The sequence below is a fragment of the Chiloscyllium punctatum genome, chromosome 1 (assembly GCF_047496795.1).
Source record: "Chiloscyllium punctatum isolate Juve2018m chromosome 1, sChiPun1.3, whole genome shotgun sequence".
NCBI lineage: Eukaryota > Metazoa > Chordata > Chondrichthyes > Orectolobiformes > Hemiscylliidae > Chiloscyllium > Chiloscyllium punctatum.
In genome coordinates, this window is record NC_092739.1 from 9,561,976 (window position 1) to 9,580,879 (window position 18,904).

The 18,904-nt window shown below is 48.7% G+C and overlaps 1 pseudogene; it reads left to right on the plus strand.

The window, feature by feature from the left end:
* Positions 1-17,434: 17,434 nt before the first annotated feature.
* Positions 17,435-17,530, plus strand: LOC140482959 (U6atac minor spliceosomal RNA; annotated as a pseudogene).
* The last annotated feature ends 1,374 nt before the right edge of the window (positions 17,531-18,904 follow it).

An 18,904-nucleotide genomic window follows, 5' to 3' on the forward strand; every position in this document is an offset into this window, starting at 1 on the left:
TTTTGATGTTTATACTGAAAGGCTTTGTTCCCATCAGCTAAAAAATAAGCTTCAGTCTCACTCTGAAATGTGAAATAATTGCAAGTTGGCAATGTGGCAAAGTATATACATATAGGCGAAAGTGGGTACTGCAGATGCTGGAGATTAAAATCAAGATTAGAGTTGTGCTGGAAAAGCACAGCAGGTCAGGCAGCATCCAACAAGCAGGAAAATTGACGTTTCGGGCAAAAGCTCTTCATCAGGATTGGTATATACGTATGTATGTTCTAAGGATTTTTCGCAAACTTTAATGGGATGTTTTGTCTAGCAAGCCAAAATCAAAGTAAGATGGGCTGATTTCAAAGTTCCTCTAGCAAATAATGTATAAGGCTTTGGAAATAATATTTCCCTGAATTTTGAACATGTCATAAAACTGTTTAAAATCTCTCAATACTACTGTAACAAAAGAAAAATTTTTCAAATGTCCACTTAATCCTCTTAGTTATTTTCTATTTTCCCTCTGAGCCAGTGAAGCAAGGAGTTGGTGATGGATTCTGTCCAAATTTCCACTATTGCTGATGCACCAGTTGATCACAGATGGTTTGCCATCTTGTTAACACCAGCAGATATGGCACCATGCGTACAATATCCAGATTTGGACTCTAACCTGGCGTTGTGTGATTTTTGACTTTGTACACCCCAGTCCAACACCTGCATCTCCACATCATGAATATCCAGACTAGTCTCACCTAGGCAGAAAACTGCCTGGAAGGGTTCTATTAGATTATAGTTAGATTTGGTTAGGCAGACCAAACTACTGGATAGTCCTTTCATTTAACGTCTGTGACAAAAAAATGAGGAAAAGCAAGGTGGAGTGACCTATTGCTCGAACTCTATCTCCGTACTGATTTTGGGAATGTTCTGACCCTTCAGCAAGACTCTTGTTGGCTGCCTTTGAATTGCACAACAGCAATGGTAGTGCTTGCTAGATCGACAGTGGAAACCTGAAGAATCCTTCTTTGAAGGTTTAAAGAAAATTCAGCCTGTTTCTCATCCCTTTAAACACCAGCCTTTGATCCTGACTACATTTCAGTGCGTGTCCCGTGGACAGGATCAGTTCATTTTACTGCATGGCTGCGGTAGCTCTCTACATGTGGTGTCAATTCTGCTGGAAATTGACCAGAGACTTGAACCGTCTTGATCCATTAGAGTCATAGCAGGGTCAAAACCATAAGAGGTCCTGCCCAGAACTGTAACGATCATTTTATTCTTTTAGTATTTTTGCACTCAGATGGGAAAAGGACTATTTTTAAACGCAACGAGGATAGTGAAGGAGATTGCTGTAAGTGCAGTTTACACTAGTTCTTTGATCAACTAGTGGGGGAGGTGTGCCTGTGGACAGTCTGTTATGGAGGTAAGTTCTGCAGGAAGCAAGTGGGGTCCGGGGATTGGTGATCGGTTATCGATGACAAAGACATTCAGCCTGATAACAACGATGTGATTGACTCCCGGGTAGCTGAATAAGTTGTGGGTATGATTGAGCTAGCCAGAAGCTTTTGGACCTCTGGAAAGGAAAGGTGCTGTTTTGGTCACTGTCGTTAAAATGACCTCAAGCCAAAAGGAAGAGAGTTCACTTTCCCTCATCAGTTGCTGTGAGCTGCTGCTTTTAACCAATAAGTCAGAGACGTGACACCTTGTGAATCATTTGCTCTGTTCCTCCTGCAGGCGATTGGTAGGAGCTGGAATCACCAAACAGAAGACTTGGCAAGCTAAAAGGACCATCTCGGCAAACCATTTGGCAGAGACCATTCAACTGTCTTCCTCCTTGTCCCATCCACCTATCATGCTGATTTCTTTTTGTTAGCTTGTGTCTGTCTCAATATGTGTACGGGGTTGGGTGGGGGGAGGGGGAAGTTTGAAAGGAATTACAGTTCAGACTGCAAAGTTATATGTTGACGGTTCATAATTGTTTACTTTAGCCAGAATATATTTATTTATAACAAGAAGTAGTCCTTGTTAAGTGCAGAATCTGGCCTGTGCTTTTCTGTCAAGCTCTGTCTAAAATGTTGGGTATACTGGGGAATCTTATATACTTTTAGAACATTTTTCACTTTTGTGACAACTCTTGACCGAGGGAGCTTGATCTCTAGCTGCTACCTCAGTGAGGCATTAGAAGACATCATGAATGAACAGCTCAATCAGTGGTTTTGAAGTGTTAGTGTATGATGGCCTGAGTAGTGTAATTGGATAGTGATGTATAATCCTGGGCTGACCTGTGTATTGTGAATTCAGGGTATGCATCTGATTTTCACCATGGAGAATGGTTCATGGAGAACCAGCTGGGAGCTAGAAACTAAAGCAACAAGTGGCCACTAATCATGAACCTCAACGTGGGTGATTCACCACAGAGCCTGTATCCCTTGGAGGTATAGACTGTATCAATAGACAATAGACAATAGGTGCAGGAGTAGGCCATTCTGCCCTTCAAACCTGCACCACCATTCAATATGATCATGGCTGATCATCCTTAATCAGTATCCTTTTCCTGCCTTATATCCATAACCCTTGATTCCACTATCCTTGAGAGCTCTATCCAACTCTTTCTTAAATGAATCCAGAGACTGGGCCTCCACTGCCCTCTGGGGCAGAGCATCCCACACAGCCACCACTCTCTGGGTGAAGAAGTTTCTCCTCATCTCTGTCCTAAATGGTCTACCCCGTATTTTTAAGTTGTGTCCTCTGGTTCAGCACTCACCCATCAGCGGAAACATGTTTCCTGCCTCCAAAATGTCCAATCCTTTTATAATCTTATATGTCTCAATCAGATCCCCTCTCAGTCTTCTAAACTCAAGGATATACAAGCCCAGTCACTCCAGTCTTTCAGTGTAAGGTAGTCCTGCCATTCCAGGAATTGACCTCGTGAACCTACGCTGCACTCCCTCAATAGCCAGAATGTCTTTCCTCAAATTTGGAGACAAGAACTGCGCACATTACTCCAAGTGTGGTCTCACCAGGGCCCTGTACAGCTGCAGAAGAACCTCTTTGCTTCTATACTCAATCCCTCTTGTTATGAAGGCCAACATGCTATTAGCCTTCTTCACTACCTGCTGTACCTGCATGCTTACCTTCATTGACTGGTGTACAAGAACACCCAGATCTCTCTGTACTGTCCCTTTACCTAAATTGATTCCATTGAGGTAGTAATCTGCCTTCCTGTTCTTGCCACCAAAGTGGATAACCATACATTTATCCACATTAAACTGCATCTGCCATGCTTCTGACCACTCACCTAACCTGTACAGGTCACCCTGTAATCTCCTAATATTCTCCTCACCTTTCACCCTGCCACCCAGCTTAGTATCATCAGCAAATTTGCTAATGTTATTACTAATACCATCTTTTTTACAATATATATTAATGTAAAATTAATATATATTTTACATATTAATTAATATATATTGTAAAAAGCTGCGGTCCCAGTACTGATCCCTGCGGTACCCCACTGGTCATTGCCTGCCACTGGGGGAGGGGGATGGTCCCGGTGAAACTGCAGAAAGTGGACTATTCCACATATTAGTGAATTTTGAGAAGATTTGTAGCTCAGGTTGAGGTTCTAGATGTAGGTTTGCTCACTGAGCTGGAAGTTTCATTTCCAGACGTTTCGTCACCATACTAGGAAACATCTTCAGTGAGCCTCCGGATGAAGCACTGGTGGCGTAGTACCTTTTCTATTGATGTACTTGGGTTTCCTTGTGTTTGTGATGTCATTTCCCATGGTGATGCCATTTCCTCTGGTGATGTTATTTCCTGTTCTTTTCTCAGGGGGTGGTATATGGGATCTAATTCGATGTGTTTGTTGATAGAGTTCCAGTTGGAATGCCGTGTTTCTAGGAATTCTCGTGTGTGTCTCTGTTTGACTTGTCCTAGGGTGGATGTGTTGTCCCAGTCGAAGTGGTGTCCTTTCTCATCTCTATGTAAGGATACTAGTGTGACATGTTGTTTTGTGGCTAGTTGGTGTTAATGTATCCTAGTGACTAGTTTTCTGCCTGGTTGCCCAATGTAGTGTTTGTTACAATCCTTGCAAGGTATTTTGTAAATAACATTAGTTTTGCTTGTTGTCTATATGGGGTCTTTCAAGTTCATTAGCTGCTGTTTTAGTGTGTTGGTGGGTTTGTGGGCTACCAAGATGCCAAGGGGTCTGAGTAGCCTAGCAGTCATTTCTGAGATGTCTTTGATGTGGGGGAGAGTGGATAGGATTTCTGGATATGTTTTGTCTGCTTGGTTGGGTCTGTTGCTAAGAAATGGGCGGACTGTGTTCATTGGGTAACCGTTCTTTTTCAATACATTGTATAGGTGATTTTCCTCTGCTCTGCATAGTTCCTCTGTGCTGCAGTGTGTGGTGGCTCACCGAAATAATGTTCTGATGCAGCTTTGTTTGTGGGTGTTGGGATGATTGCTTCTGTAGTTCAATATTTGGTCAGTAGGTGTTGTTTTCCTGTAGACACTGGTTTGAAGTTCCCCATTGGCTGTTTGCTCTACTGCAACATCTAGGAATGGCAGTTTGTTGTTGTTTTGCTCCTCTTTAGTGAATTTTATGCCAGTAAGGGGATTATCGATGGCCTTGAAGGTTTCCTCTAATTTGTTTCATTTACTGAAGACAAAGGTGTAATCCACATAGCGGATGGGTTGGATGGTTGGCAGGGCTGTTTGTTCAAGTCTCTGCGTTACTGCCTCTGCTCAGAACCCTGATATCAGAGTTCCCATGGGTGTCCCATTGGTTTGTCGGTAGGTTTTGTTGTTGAAGGTGAAGTGGGTGGTAAGGCATAAGTCCACCAGCTTGAAGATACTGTCCTTGCTGATGAAGTTGGTGGTGTTACATGTATCCTATGAAGAGGCAGGTAGAGCTGGCACACATGAGTGCCCATGGCTACCTCTGTGGTCTTTAGGAAGTGGGAGGATTCCAAGGAGCTGTTGAGGGTGAGGTCCAGTTCCGCCAATCGAATGAGTGTGTTGGTGGATGAGGACTGGTTGGGTTGGTGGGACCATAAGAAATGGAGGGCTGCTAGGCCTTTATCATGTGGGATGGGCATGTAGAGGGACTACACATCCATGGTGAAGTTGAGGTGTTGAGGGCTGGCGAATCAAAACTCATTTAGGAGGTGGAGGGCTTGGGTGGTGTCCTGAACATCTGTGGGGAGTTCATGGACCAAGGGGGACAGGACTGTTTTTGTAGCAGAGAATGGTGGGAGCTGGGCGGAAGTGAAGGCAGAGCGCAAAGCCGGTCGGGAAGGTACGTGATTGTTATTTGAGTGGGTGTGTTCTAGACCCCAGGTCCTACAAAGTAGGGCCTCCCTCCCATCCTCCTCCTCTAACCTAAATTAAAAGTCCACAGACTTGCCCCAAAAAGAGGGTCCAAGGAAGTTCCTGTGGATTGAAGAGTGAGACTTTAGCTCAGGAGTCTTTGACAAGGAGGTTGAGTGAAGTGATTAATTCACAGTTGAAGAGGGTGAAGACATGACTGCCAAGCTGGTTCAGTGTGCTACATGCTTGATGTGGGAGGTCAACGACTCTGGTGTGTCTGGCTCGTATAAGTGTAGAAAGTGTGTGTATGTTCAGCTACTGACAGAGCATATTACAGCACTGATGAAAGAACTCGAGGACCTTAGGCTCATCCGAGAGAACGAGATCTTTCTGGACAAGACCTTCAGTGAGGTTATTACACCAATCGTACCAGAAGAGAGCAGATGAGAGCAGACGATGAGGAAGGCAGAGAGGAGACAGGTGCAAGAGACTCCGGGGGAAGTACCTGTCAGGAACAAGTTGAATCTTTTGGAAACAGTAGATTCAGATGACACTGCCAGTCCGCAAGGCGGCCAGGTCTGTCAATCAAAAGTTGGCATGGAGACAGAGCGGAAGAGTCAGACATCGCACAGAGCTGTGGTAATAGGGGACTCCATAGTGAGAGGAACTGACCGGGGTTTTTGTGGCAGCAGACGGGACTTAAGGATGGTGTGTTGCCTTCCTGGTGCCAGGGTTAAAGACATCGCGGACAGAGTGCAGGAAATCCTCAAGGACGAAGGTGAAGAGCCAGAGGTGGTGGTACATGTCGGCACAAATGATGTCGGGAAGAAGAGGAGGAACATACTCCAGCGGGACTTCGGAGAACTAGGGAGAAGGCTGAAAAGCAGGACGTCCAAGGTGGTTATCTCCGGTTTGCTTCCAGTTCCTCAGGCTGGTGAGGCCAGAAACAGGGAGATAATGGACTTGAACGTGTGGCTGGGGAACTGGCAAGAAGCAAGGATTTAAATTCTTGGATCAATGGGGTATGTTTTGTGGTAAGCATAAGTTCTACAAGAGAGACGGTTTGCACCTTAATAGGTTAGGGACCAGCATTCTGGCAGGCAGGTTTGCTACTGCAACACAGCTACGTTTAAACTAAGTAACGGGGGGGAGAGGACAAACTGGATGTTTAAGAAGGAAATTGGAGGGAAAGTTAGAACAAGGGAAGTCAAGAAAGACAACTGTATCAATGAGGCAGAAAACTCAAAGGGATCATGCTCTAAGGTTGAGTGAAATAGGAGTTTATGGGAAGGCTGAGGGCAGTAACAAATTAAACATACTATACATGAATGCACAAAGCATTAGAAATAAGATGGATGAGTTTGAGGCTCTTTTGGGAATTGGCAGATACGATATTGTGGGGATAACTGAGACGTGGCTTCAAGTGGACAGGGCCTGGGAAATGAATATTCAAGGCTTCACGTGCTATCGTAAGGACAGACTGACGGGCAGAGGGGGTGGGGTGGCCATGTTTGTAAGGGATGATATTCAATCCCTTGCGCGGGGGGACCTAGAATCAGAGGATGTAGAGTCAGTTGGATAGAGCTGAGAAATTCTAAGGGAGTTATTTACAGGCCCCCAAACAGTAGTCTGGATGTCGGATGTAAGTTGAATTAGGAGCTGAAATTGGCCTGTCGCAAAGATGTTACTACAGTTGTTATGGGGGATTTCAACATGCATGTACACTGGGAGAATCAGAATGGTATTGGACCTCAAGAAAGAGACTTTGTGGAGTGCCTCCGAGATGGATTCTTAGAACAGCTGGTTCTGGAGTCTACCAGGGAGAAGGCAATTCTGGATCTGGTATTGTGCAATGAACCAGAATTGGTCAGGGACCTTGAAGTGAAGGAGCCATTGGGAAGTAGTGACCATAATACAATAAGCTTCAATCTGCAATTTGAGAGGGAGGGGGTACAATCGGAAGTGACAATATTTCTGTTGAATAAAGGGAACTATGGAGCTATGAGGGAGGAGCTGGCCAAAGTTCAATGGTGCAATACCTTAGCAGGGATGACAGTGGAGGAACAATGGTGGATATTTCTGTGTATAATGCAGAAGTTGCAGGATCAGTTCATTCCAAAAAGGAAGAAAGATCCTAGGAGGAGACATGGGCGGCCGTGGCTGACGAGGGAAGTTGAGAAACATATACAGTTAAAAGAGAAAAAGTATAACATAGCAAAGATAAGTGGGAAAACGGAGGACTGGGAAGCTTTTAAAGAACAACAAAGGATTACTAAGAAGGAAATACACAGAGAAAAAAAATGAGGTACGAAGGTAAACTGGCCAATAATATAAAGGAGGATAGTAAAAGCTTTTTTAGGTTTGTGAAAGGCAAAAAAATGGTTAAGACTAAAATTGGGCCCTTGAAGACAGAAACAGGGGAATATATTACAGGGAACAAAGAAGTGGCAGAAGAATTGAATTGTTACTTCAGATCTGTGTTCACTGGGGAAGACACAAGCAATCTCCCTGAGGTAACAGTGGCTGAAGGACCTGAACTGAAGGGAATTTATATTTGCCAGGAATTGGTGTTGGAGAGACTGTTAGGTCTGAAGGTTGATAAGTCCCCGGGGCCTGATAGTCTATATCCCAGGGTACTGAAGGAGGTGGCTCGAGAAATCGTGGATGCGTTGGTGATTATTTTCCAGAGTTCGATAGATTCGGGGTCAGTTCCTGCGGATTGGAGGGTGGCTAATGTTGTACCACTTTTTAAGAAAGGTGGGAGAGAGAAAGCAGGAAATTATAGACCAGTTAGTCTGACCTCAGTGGTGGGAAAGATGCTGGAGTCTATTATAAAGGACGAAATTACGACACATCTGGATAGTAGTAACAGGATAGGTCAGAGTCAGCATGGATTTATGAAGGGGAAATCATGCTTGACTAATCTTCTGGAAAATATTTTGAGGATGTAACTCTGAAGATGGACGAGGGAGATCCAGTGGATGTAGTGTACCTGGACTTTCAGAAAGCTTTTGATAAAGTCCCAGATAGGAGGTTAGTGAGCAAAATTAGGGTGCATGGTATTGGGGGCAAAGTACTAACTTGGATTGAAAGTTGGTTGGCTGATAGGAAACACATCCCACCTCCCCCCTGCAAGAATACAATCCCTTACTCCCAATTCAATTGCTCCCGCCGTATCTGCTCCCAGGAGCAGCAATTCCACTCCAAGCCATCCCAGATAGCCTCCTATTTCAAGGGCCGCAATGTCCCACATGATCAACAATGCCCTCCATTCCATCTCCTCCATTTCCTGCACCTCCGCCCCACAAACCCCACCCCTTAACCACAACAAGGATAGAAACTGCCTGGTCCTCACCATCCACCGCACAACTCTCTGGATACAGCGCATTATTCTCTGCAATTTCCACCACCTACAGTCAGACCCCACCACCAAAGATGTATTTCCCTCCCCACCTCTATAGAATACAGAAAATAGCAAAGTACAGCACAGAACAGGCCCTTTGGCCCACGATGCTATGCCGAGGATTATGCCTAGTCTAAAATAAAATCACCTAACCTACGCACACCTCAACTCACTGCTATCGATGTGCATGTCCAGCAGTCGCTTAAATATCCCTAACGACTCTGCTTCCACCACCACAGCTGGCAACACATACCATGCATTCACAACTCTCTGCATAAAGAACTTGTCTCTCACCTCTCCTCTAAACCTTCCTCCTAATATCTTAAAACTATGAACCCTTGTGCCAATTAATCCTATCTGTGTTCCACAGTGACCGTTCCCTCCGCGAATCCCTCATTGGGTCCACGCCCCCCCCCAGCAACCCACCCTCTACTTCTGGCACCTTCCCTTGCCACTGCAAGAGGTATAAAACCTACACCCATACCTCCCCCCCCTCGCTCTGTCCAAGGCCTGAAAGGAACATTTCAAATCCAGCAGAGATTTTCCTGCACATCATCCACTCCATCTACTGCGTCCATTGCTCTCAATGTGATCTCCACTACATTGGGAAGACAAAGCGCCAACTTGGAACATCTCTGGGACACAAGTACCAAACGAGCCCACCGCTCTGTGCTCAAGTACTTTAACTCGCCCTCCCACTCCCCACAAGGACATGCAAGTCCTGGACTGTCCCCCAACAAATCAAAGCCACCCGCCATGTGGAGGAAGGATGCCTCATCTTCTGCCTTAGGACCCTGTAACCACATGGCATCAACATCAACGTCACTCGTTTCCAAATCTCCCCTCCCCCACCTTGTCCCAGATCCAACTCTCCAACTCAGCACCGTCCTCTTGACCCTATCCTACCTGTCCATCCTCCTTCCCACCCATTCACACCACTCACCCTCCCCATCGACCAATCACCATTAACCCCCAACCTGCATCTAACTATCACCTTCCCAGCAACCTTCCCCCCCCCCCTGCCCCAACCCCACCCACACTCTCCAATTTATCTCTCAGCCCCCTTCCTCCCCCACATTCCTGATGAGGGGCTTATGCCCGAAACGTTGATTCTCCTGCTCCTCGGATGCTGCCTGACCTGCTGTGTTTTTCCAGCACCACGTTTTTCGACTCGGACTCTCCAGCACCTGCAGTCCTCACTTTCTCCTTTGGAAGTACACCCAAATGATGGACATTACCCCAATCTTTACTATTTGTTCAGGTCGGTGTTGCAAAAGAAGAGAATGCTTCCAGTGAGGTGGGCTTCAATATCCTGCTACCAAAGCACAATTGAACCTACTAATTATACCATTGCTTTGCAATTGGGTGCTTGGTGTGCACAAAGATTGGAAATGCTCAGCAGGTTTGGCAGCACTTGTGAAGAGAAATCAAAGTTAACGTTCCAGGTCCAATGACCCTTCCTCAGAAGACCCCCGGCAATAGCTAGGGATATATTGGTTTATGTACTGAAGGTGGGTGTGGGAGGGGCTAAAGAGTAAACAGTAGGTAGGGGTAGAGCCCAAGAGGAGAGAAGGACAGTTGGACCAAGGAGCTGATAACCATCCATTGGGGAAGGTGAAGAGCTGTTACTGCAGACTGTTAGTGGCTAACAATGGGTAATGGCAGAGGACGTAATAACAAGGCTTGGTGTGTGTGGTAGCGGGAGTTCAGGCCCTAAAATCGTTGAACTTGAGATTGAGTCCAGAGGACTGCAGGAAAATGAGGTGCTGTTCTTCCAGCTTGTGCTGAGCTTCACTGGAGCACTGCAGCAAGGTCTGAGATAGAGATATTGGCCAGGAAACAAAGTGGCAGGCATCTGAAATCTCAGGGTCCTTTTTGTGGGCAGAACGTCGATGTTCTGTGCAGCAGTCACCCAGTCTACACTTCCTCAATGTAGAGGAGATCCCCTTTTGAACAGTGAATGTATTGCCACTGCTGCCTCACTGCGCCAGAGACCCGGGTTCGATTCCAGCCTCGGGTGACTCTCTGTGTGGAGTTTGCACATTCACTCCGTGTCTGCGTGGGGTTCCTCCAGGTGCTCGAGTTTCCTCCCACAGTCCAAAGATATGCAGGTCAGGGGAATTGGCCGTGTTACGTTGCCCATAGTGTCCAGGGATGCGAAGGTTAGGTGCATTAGTCAGGGGTAAATGTAGAGTAATAGGGGATACATTTGGGTGGGATACACTTTGGAAGGTGAGTGTGGGCCTGTTGGGCCGAACAGCCTGTTTCCACACTGTAGGGATTCTATGAGCTTGTGAGAAGAGCATGAAAAGTGCCACTTTACCTGGAGGTTATGTTTGGGTCCTTGTATATGAGGAGGAAGGAGGTAAATAGGCAGGTGTTACACCTTTGGTGGGTGCAGGAGAAGGTGCTGTGGGACTTGGGAGGGGGTTGTGAGTGAAAGAAGAGTGGAACAGGGTGTCCCGAAGGGCAAGGAAGGGGACAGGACCAATGGTGGTGGCATCTCACTGGAGATGGTGGATATGGTGGCTGAAGATCCTTTGGATGTGATTACTGATGGGATGGTAGGGAGGGACAAGGGCAGCCCTATCGTCATTGCAGGAGGGAAGAGACAGAGTGAGGGCGCAAGTGGGGGAGATGGGTCAGATCTCGTTGAGGGCCCTGTCAACGACAGTGCTGGGGAATCCTCAGTTGAGGAAGAAGGCGGACATTTTGGACGTTCCCTTGTCAAAGTTAACCTCATCGGAACATCTGTAATGGAGACAGAGGAGCAGAGGGAATGGAATGGAAGGAACATCTGTGATGGAGAGAGAGGAACGGGGGGAATGGGATGGAGGGAACATCTGTGATGGAGACGGAGGAGCAGGGGGAATGGGATGGAGGGAACATCTGTAATGGAGACAGAGGTGCGGGGGAATGTGATGGAGGGAACATCTGTGATGGAGACAGAGGTGCAGGGGGAATGGGATGGAGGGAACATCTGTGATGGAGACAGAGGAACGGGGGAATGGGATGGAGGGAACATCTGTGATGGAGACAGAGGAGCAGAGGGAATGGAATGGAGGGAACATCTGTGATGGAGACAGAGGTGCAGGGGGAATGGGATGGAGGGAACATCTGTGATGGAGATAGAGGAGCAGAGGGAAAGGGATGGAGGGAACATCTGTGATGGAGATGGAGGAGCAGGGGGAATGGGATGGAGGGAACATCTGTGATGGAGAGAGAGGAGCAGGGGGAATGGGATGGAGGGAACATCTGTGATGGAGACAGAGGAACGGGGGAATGGGATGGAGGGAACATCTGTGATGGAGACAGAGGAGCAGAGGGAATGGGATGGAGGGAACATCTGTGATGGAGATGGAGGAGCAGGGGGAATGGGATGGAGGGAACATCTGTGATGGAGATAGAGGAGCAGGGGGAATGGGATGGAGGGAACATCTGTGATGGAGACAGAGGAACGGGGGAATGGGATGGAGGGAACATCTGTGATGGAGACAGAGGAGCAGAGGGAATGGGATGGAGGGAACATCTGTGATGGAGACAGAGGAGCAGGGGAATGGGATGGAGGGAACATCTGTGATGGAGAGAGAGGAGCAGGGGGAATGGGATGGAGGGAACATCTGTGATGGAGACAGAGGAACGGGGGAATGGGATGGAGGGAACATCTGTGATGGAGACTGAGGAGCAGGGGAATGGGATGGAGGGAACATCTGTGATGGAGACAGAGGAACGGGGGAATGGGATGGAGGGAACATCTGTGATGGAGACTGAGGAGCAGGGGAATGGGATGGAGGGAACATCTGTGATGGAGATAGAGGAGCAGGGGGAATGGGATGGAGGGAACATCTGTGATGGAGACGGAGGAGCAGGGGGAATGGGATGGAGGGAACATCTGTGATGGAGACTGAGGAGCAGGGGAATGGGATGGAGGGAACATCTGTGATGGAGACAGAGGAGCAGGGGGAATGGGATGGAGGGAACATCTGTGATGGAGATGGAGGAGCAGGGGGAATGGGATGGAGGGAACATCTGTGATGGAGAGAGAGGAGCAGGGGGAATGGGATGGAGGGAACATCTGTGATGGAGACAGAGGAGCAGAGGGAATGGGATGGAGGGAACATCTGTGATGGAGACAGAGGAGCAGGGGAATGGGATGGAGGGAACATCTGTGATGGAGATAGAGGAGCAGGGGGAATGGGATGGAGGGAACATCTGTGATGGAGACGGAGGAGCAGGGGGAATGGGATGGAGGGAACATCTGTGATGGAGACTGAGGAGCAGGGGAATGGGATGGAGGGAACATCTGTGATGGAGACAGAGAATCAGGGGGAATGGGATGGAGGGAACATCTGTGATGGAGACGGAGGAGCAGGGGGAATGGGATGGAGGGAACATCTGTGATGGAGACGGAGGAGCAGGGGGAATGGGATGGAGGGAACATCTGTGATGGAGACAGAGGTGCAGGGGGAATGGGATGGAGGGAACATCTGTGATGGAGACAGAGGAACGGGGGAATGGGATGGAGGGAACATCTGTGATGGAGACAGAGGAACGGGGGAATGGGATGGAGGGAACATCTGTGATGGAGATAGAGGAGCTGGGGGAATGGGATGGAGGGAACATCTGTGATGGAGACAGAGGAACGGGGGAATGGGATGGAGGGAACATCTGTGATGGAGATAGAGGAGCTGGGGGAATGGGATGGAGGGAACATCTGTGATGGAGACAGAGGAGCTGGGGGAATGGGATGGAGGGAACATCTGTGATGGAGACTGAGGAGCAGGGGAATGGGATGGAGGGAACATCTGTGATGGAGACAGAGGAGCAGGGGGAATGGGATGGAGGGAACATCTGTGATGGAGACGGAGGAGCAGGGGGAATGGGATGGAGGGAACATCTGTGATGGAGACGGAGGAGCAGGGGGAATGGGATGGAGGGAACATCTGTGATGGAGACAGAGGTGCAGGGGGAATGGGATGGAGGGAACATCTGTGATGGAGACAGAGGAACGGGGGAATGGGATGGAGGGAACATCTGTGATGGAGACAGAGGAACGGGGGAATGGGATGGAGGGAACATCTGTGATGGAGATAGAGGAGCTGGGGGAATGGGATGGAGGGAACATCTGTGATGGAGACAGAGGAGCTGGGGGAATGGGATGGAGGGAACATCTGTGATGGAGATAGAGGAGCTGGGGGAATGGGATGGAGGGAACATCTGTGATGGAGACAGAGGAACGGGGGAATGGGATGGAGGGAACATCTGTGATGGAGATAGAGGAGCTGGGGGAATGGGATGGAGGGAACATCTGTGATGGAGACAGAGGAACGGGGGAATGGGATGGAGGGAACATCTGTGATGGAGATAGAGGAGCTGGGGGAATGGGATGGAGGGAACATCTGTGATGGAGACAGAGGAGCAGGGGAATGGGATGGAGGGAACATCTGTGATGGAGATAGAGGAACGGGGGAATGGGATGGAGGGAACATCTGTGATGGAGACAGAGGAGCAGGGGGAATGGGATGGAGGGAACATCTGTGATGGAGATAGAGGAACGGGGGAATGGGATGGAGGGAACATCTGTGATGGAGATAGAGGAGCTGGGGGAATGGGATGGAGGGAACATCTGTGATGGAGACAGAGGAGCTGGGGGAATGGGATGGAGGGAACATCTGTGATGGAGACAGAGGAGCAGGGGAATGGGATGGAGGGAACATCTGTGATGGAGATAGAGGAACGGTGGAATGGGATGGAGGGAACGTCTGTGATGGAGATAGAGTAGCTGGGGGAATGGGATGGAGGGAACATCTGTGATGGAGATAGAGGAGCAGGGGAATGGGATGGAGGGAACATCTGTGATGGAGATAGAGGAACGGGGGAATGGGATGGAGGGAACATCTGTGATGGAGATAGAGGAGCAGGGGAATGGGATGGAGGGAACATCTGTGATGGAGATAGAGGAACGGGGGAATGGGATGGAGGGAACATCTGTGATGGAGATAGAGGAGCTGGGGGAATGGGATGGAGGGAACATCTGTGATGGAGACAGAGGAACGGGGGAATGGGATGGAGGGAACATCTGTGATGGAGACAGAGGAGCAGGGGAATGGGATGGAGGGAACATCTGTGATGGAGATAGAGGAACGGGGGAATGGGATGGAGGGAACATCTGTGATGGAGACGGAGGAGCAGGGGGAATGGGATGGAGGGAACATCTGTGATGGAGACAGAGGTGCGGGGGAATGGGATGGAGGGAACATCTGTGATGGAGACAGAGGAACGGGGGAATGGGATGGAGGGAACATCTGTGATGGAGACAGAGGAGCTGGGGGAATGGGATGGAGGGAACATCTGTGATGGAGACAGAGGAGCTGGGGGAATGGGATGGAGGGAACATCTGTGATGGAGACAGAGGTGCAGGGGAATGGGATGGAGGGAACATCTGTGATGGAGACAGAGGAGCAGGGGGAATGGGATGGAGGGAACATCTGTGATGGAGATGGAGGAGCAGGGGGAATGGGATGGAGGGAACATCTGTGATGGAGAGAGAGGAGCAGGGGGAATGGGATGGAGGGAACATCTGTGATGGAGACAGAGGAACGGGGGAATGGGATGGAGGGAACATCTGTGATGGAGACAGAGGAGCAGAGGGAATGGGATGGAGGGAACATCTGTGATGGAGACAGGAGCAGGGGAATGGGATGGAGGGAACATCTGTGAAGGAGACGGAGGAGCAGGGGGAATGGGATGGAGGGAACATCTGTGATGGAGACTGAGGAGCAGGGGAATGGGATGGAGGGAACATCTGTGATAGAGATAGAGGAGCTGGGGGAATGGGATGGAGGGAACATCTGTGATGGAGACTGAGGAGCAGGGGGAATGGGATGGAGGGAACATCTGTGATGGAGAGAGAGGAGCAGGGGGAATGGGATGGAGGGAACATCTGTGATGGAGAGAGAGGAGCAGGGGGAATGGGATGGAGCCTTTACAGGAAACAGACTCCGAGGATATAGTCCAAGTAGCTGTGAGAGTTGGTGGGTTTATAGTGGATATGAGTGGCCAATCTATCCCGAGAAATGGAAACAGAGATGTTGAGGAAGGGAGAGAGGAGTCAGCGATAGACCAGGTGAGAGTGAGGGTGTGTTGTAAATTGGAAGTGCAATGGATTAACTTTTCCCATTCCGGATAAGAGAGGAAGTGGCACCGATGATATCATCGATTTGTCGGAGAAAGAGTTGCGGGCGGGGACTGGAATGGGACTGGAATGAAGAATGTTCCATGTACCCTGATGAAGAGGTAGGCATAACTGGGGTCCGTGCGCATACCTGTGGCCACCTCTCTGACTGGAGAGAATGTGAGGAGTTAAGAGAGAGGTTATTGAGGGTGAGGACAGGCTCAGCTAGGCAGAGGAGAGAGGTGGTGGGTGGGCATTTGAACCAGGCAGAAACAGAGAGCCCTGAGACCATGTCGGTGGGTGATGGACATGTCAAGGGATTGCATGTCCACGGTAACGTGAAGGTGGCTGGAGGCTGCAAACAGGAGATTCCAAAACTGGCATAAAGCGTGAGAGGAATCACTGATGTACATGTGCAGGGAGTGGACCGGGAGAGAAAAGGCTGAATCAAGGTGGGAAGAGATGAATTCTGTGGGGCAGGAGCAGGCCAACTCAATGGGTCTGATCGGGCAGTGCGGTTTGGGGACTTACAGAAGGAGGTAGCAGCGAGCTGGGAGGGGCTTTACTGACAGAACTGCGGATGTTGTAAATCAGAAACCAAAACAGAAGTTGCTGGAAAAGCTCAGCAGGTCTGCCACAGACAGGCAAGAGTCTGGAAGAACACAGGCTGCATCAGGAGGTGGAGAAGTCTACAGTTCGAGTGTAACCCTTCTTCAGGGCTGGTGGTTGCTGTAGGGGGAGCTGCAGATAAAGAGGGTTGCAGGGGACAGGGTGGTGAGGTGAGGTGGTAGACTGTACCTGGTAGACAACAGCTGTTGCAAAACTGTGTACTAACCAGAGCTTTAAGGAAGAAATCTGCCCTGCCTCCCACTCGCATCTTATATATCTACAGGTTTGTGAACATGCGTTTGTCTCAGTTTTGCTGAATAAGATTGTGTCCATGAATGTCATTGGTGTTAATGAATATTCATAAGTATGAGTGAGTACATTACTCTCAGGCAGGCTAATCCATTTGAAAGTTTCTGAGAACTTGATATCAAAACTTTAACTTGCTTTTGGGAATCTCAAATATGTTCCATCTCCCACCCTGGTGCCCTGCAACAGGCACATCGAAGCTTTGGCACAGAATTTTCACTTCCTGACGAAGGGCTTATGTCCGAAATGTCGATTCTCCTGCTCCTCGGATGCTGCCTGACCTGCTGTGCTTTTCCAGCAACACACTCTTGTCTCTGATCCCCAGCATCTGCTGGCCTCACTTTCTCCTAGAACTTTTACCCAACTGACCCTTTTGCAATGATGGCGGTAGGGGCCCTGATTGTTTGTTTGTGTGGTGGGATTTATCTTGACTTTGTAAAACACAACCACAATATTAAGATCCCATTTCTGTGTTTCCCAACCACTCAGACACTGTGGGTGTGGTGATGGTCTGTACTTGTCAGTCGAAGGATCTCTGCCTAAAGGATGCCTGGCAAATAGCAAAAGTAGGTCCATTTTATGTTCATTCCTGAGCTTGCTGTAAGTGGCAAGGCTATGTCCTTCAGTTGTCTGAGGTAAGTGAAGGATTGAACATTTTCTGCGTGTTGTATGAAAGGAGAGAATGTTAGCACACCCTTCGATAAGGATGGAAGGGGTCCTAGTGGCCTTATACAACACCCAACACCCAACCACCTGATGAAGGAGCAGCGCTCCGAAAGCTAGTGCTTCCAAATAAACCCGTTGGACTATAACCTGGTGTTGGGTGATTTTTAACTTTGTCCACCCCAGTCCAACATTGGCACCTCCACGTCAACACACAAATGGTTAAGGCGTTGCCATCTACTCAGTGGCATCGAACCATGTTGAAGAAGTGGAAGGGTGGATTAGTAAGTTTGCTGATGACACAGACTAGGTGACTGCTTTGCAGAACAACTGGGGCGACACAGTGGCTCAGTGGTTAGATTAGTTTACTTACAGTGTGGAAACAGACCCTTCGGCCCAACAAGTCCACACTGACCCTCCAAAGAGCAACCCACACAGACCCATTACCCTACATTTACCCCTTCACCTAACACTACAGGCAATTTAGCATGGCCAATTCACCTAACCTGCACATTTTCGGACTGTGGGAGGAAACCGGAGCACCCAGAGAAAACCCACGCAGACACGGGGAGAACGTGCAAACTCCACACAGTCAGTCGCCTGAGGCGGGAATTGAACCCGGGTCTCTGGCACTGTGAGGCAGCAGTGCTAACCACTGTGCCACCGTGCCTCTTAGCACTGCTGCCTCACAGCACCAGAGACCCGGGTTTGATTCCAGCCTCAGGTGACCGTCTGTGTGGAGTTTGCATATTCTCCCCGTGTCTGTGTGGGTTTCCTCCGGGTGCTCCGGTTTCCTCCCACAGTCCAAAGATGTGCAGGTCAGGTGAATTGGCCATGCTAAATTGCCCGTAGTGTTCAGGGATGCCTAGGTTAGGTGTATTAGTCTGGGGTAAATGTAGAGCATAAGGGAATGGGTCTGGGTGGGTTACACTTCAGAGGGTTGGTGTGGACTTGTTGGGCCGAAGGGCCTGTTTCCATACTGTAGGAATTCTATATCTAACTACATTTTGTCCACAAGAAGGACCCTGAGTTTCCAGTTGCCTGCCACTTGAACCCTCCCACATTAACGTCTCTGTCTCAGGCCTGCTGTAGTGTTCCTGTGATCCTAAGTGCCAGGTCAGAGAATAACATCGTATTTTCCACTTGGGGACCTGCAGCCTCGAGAACACACAATCGCCTTCAATCACTGTAGAGGCTAATTCCATCCTTCCATTGTTTTCATCCACCCATACCTGGGATTAGAGTTACACAGCACAGAAAAACACCCTTCAATCCAGCTCTAATGCACTGATCAGGCATCCCAATCTGATCGAGTCCCACCTGCCAGTACCCGGCCCATATCCCTCTAAACCCTTCCTATCTAGATACCCATCCTGATGCCTTTTTAATGTTGTAATTTTACCTACTTCCACCACTTCCTCTGGCAGCTTGTTCCATACATACACCACCCTCTGTGTGAAAAAGTTACC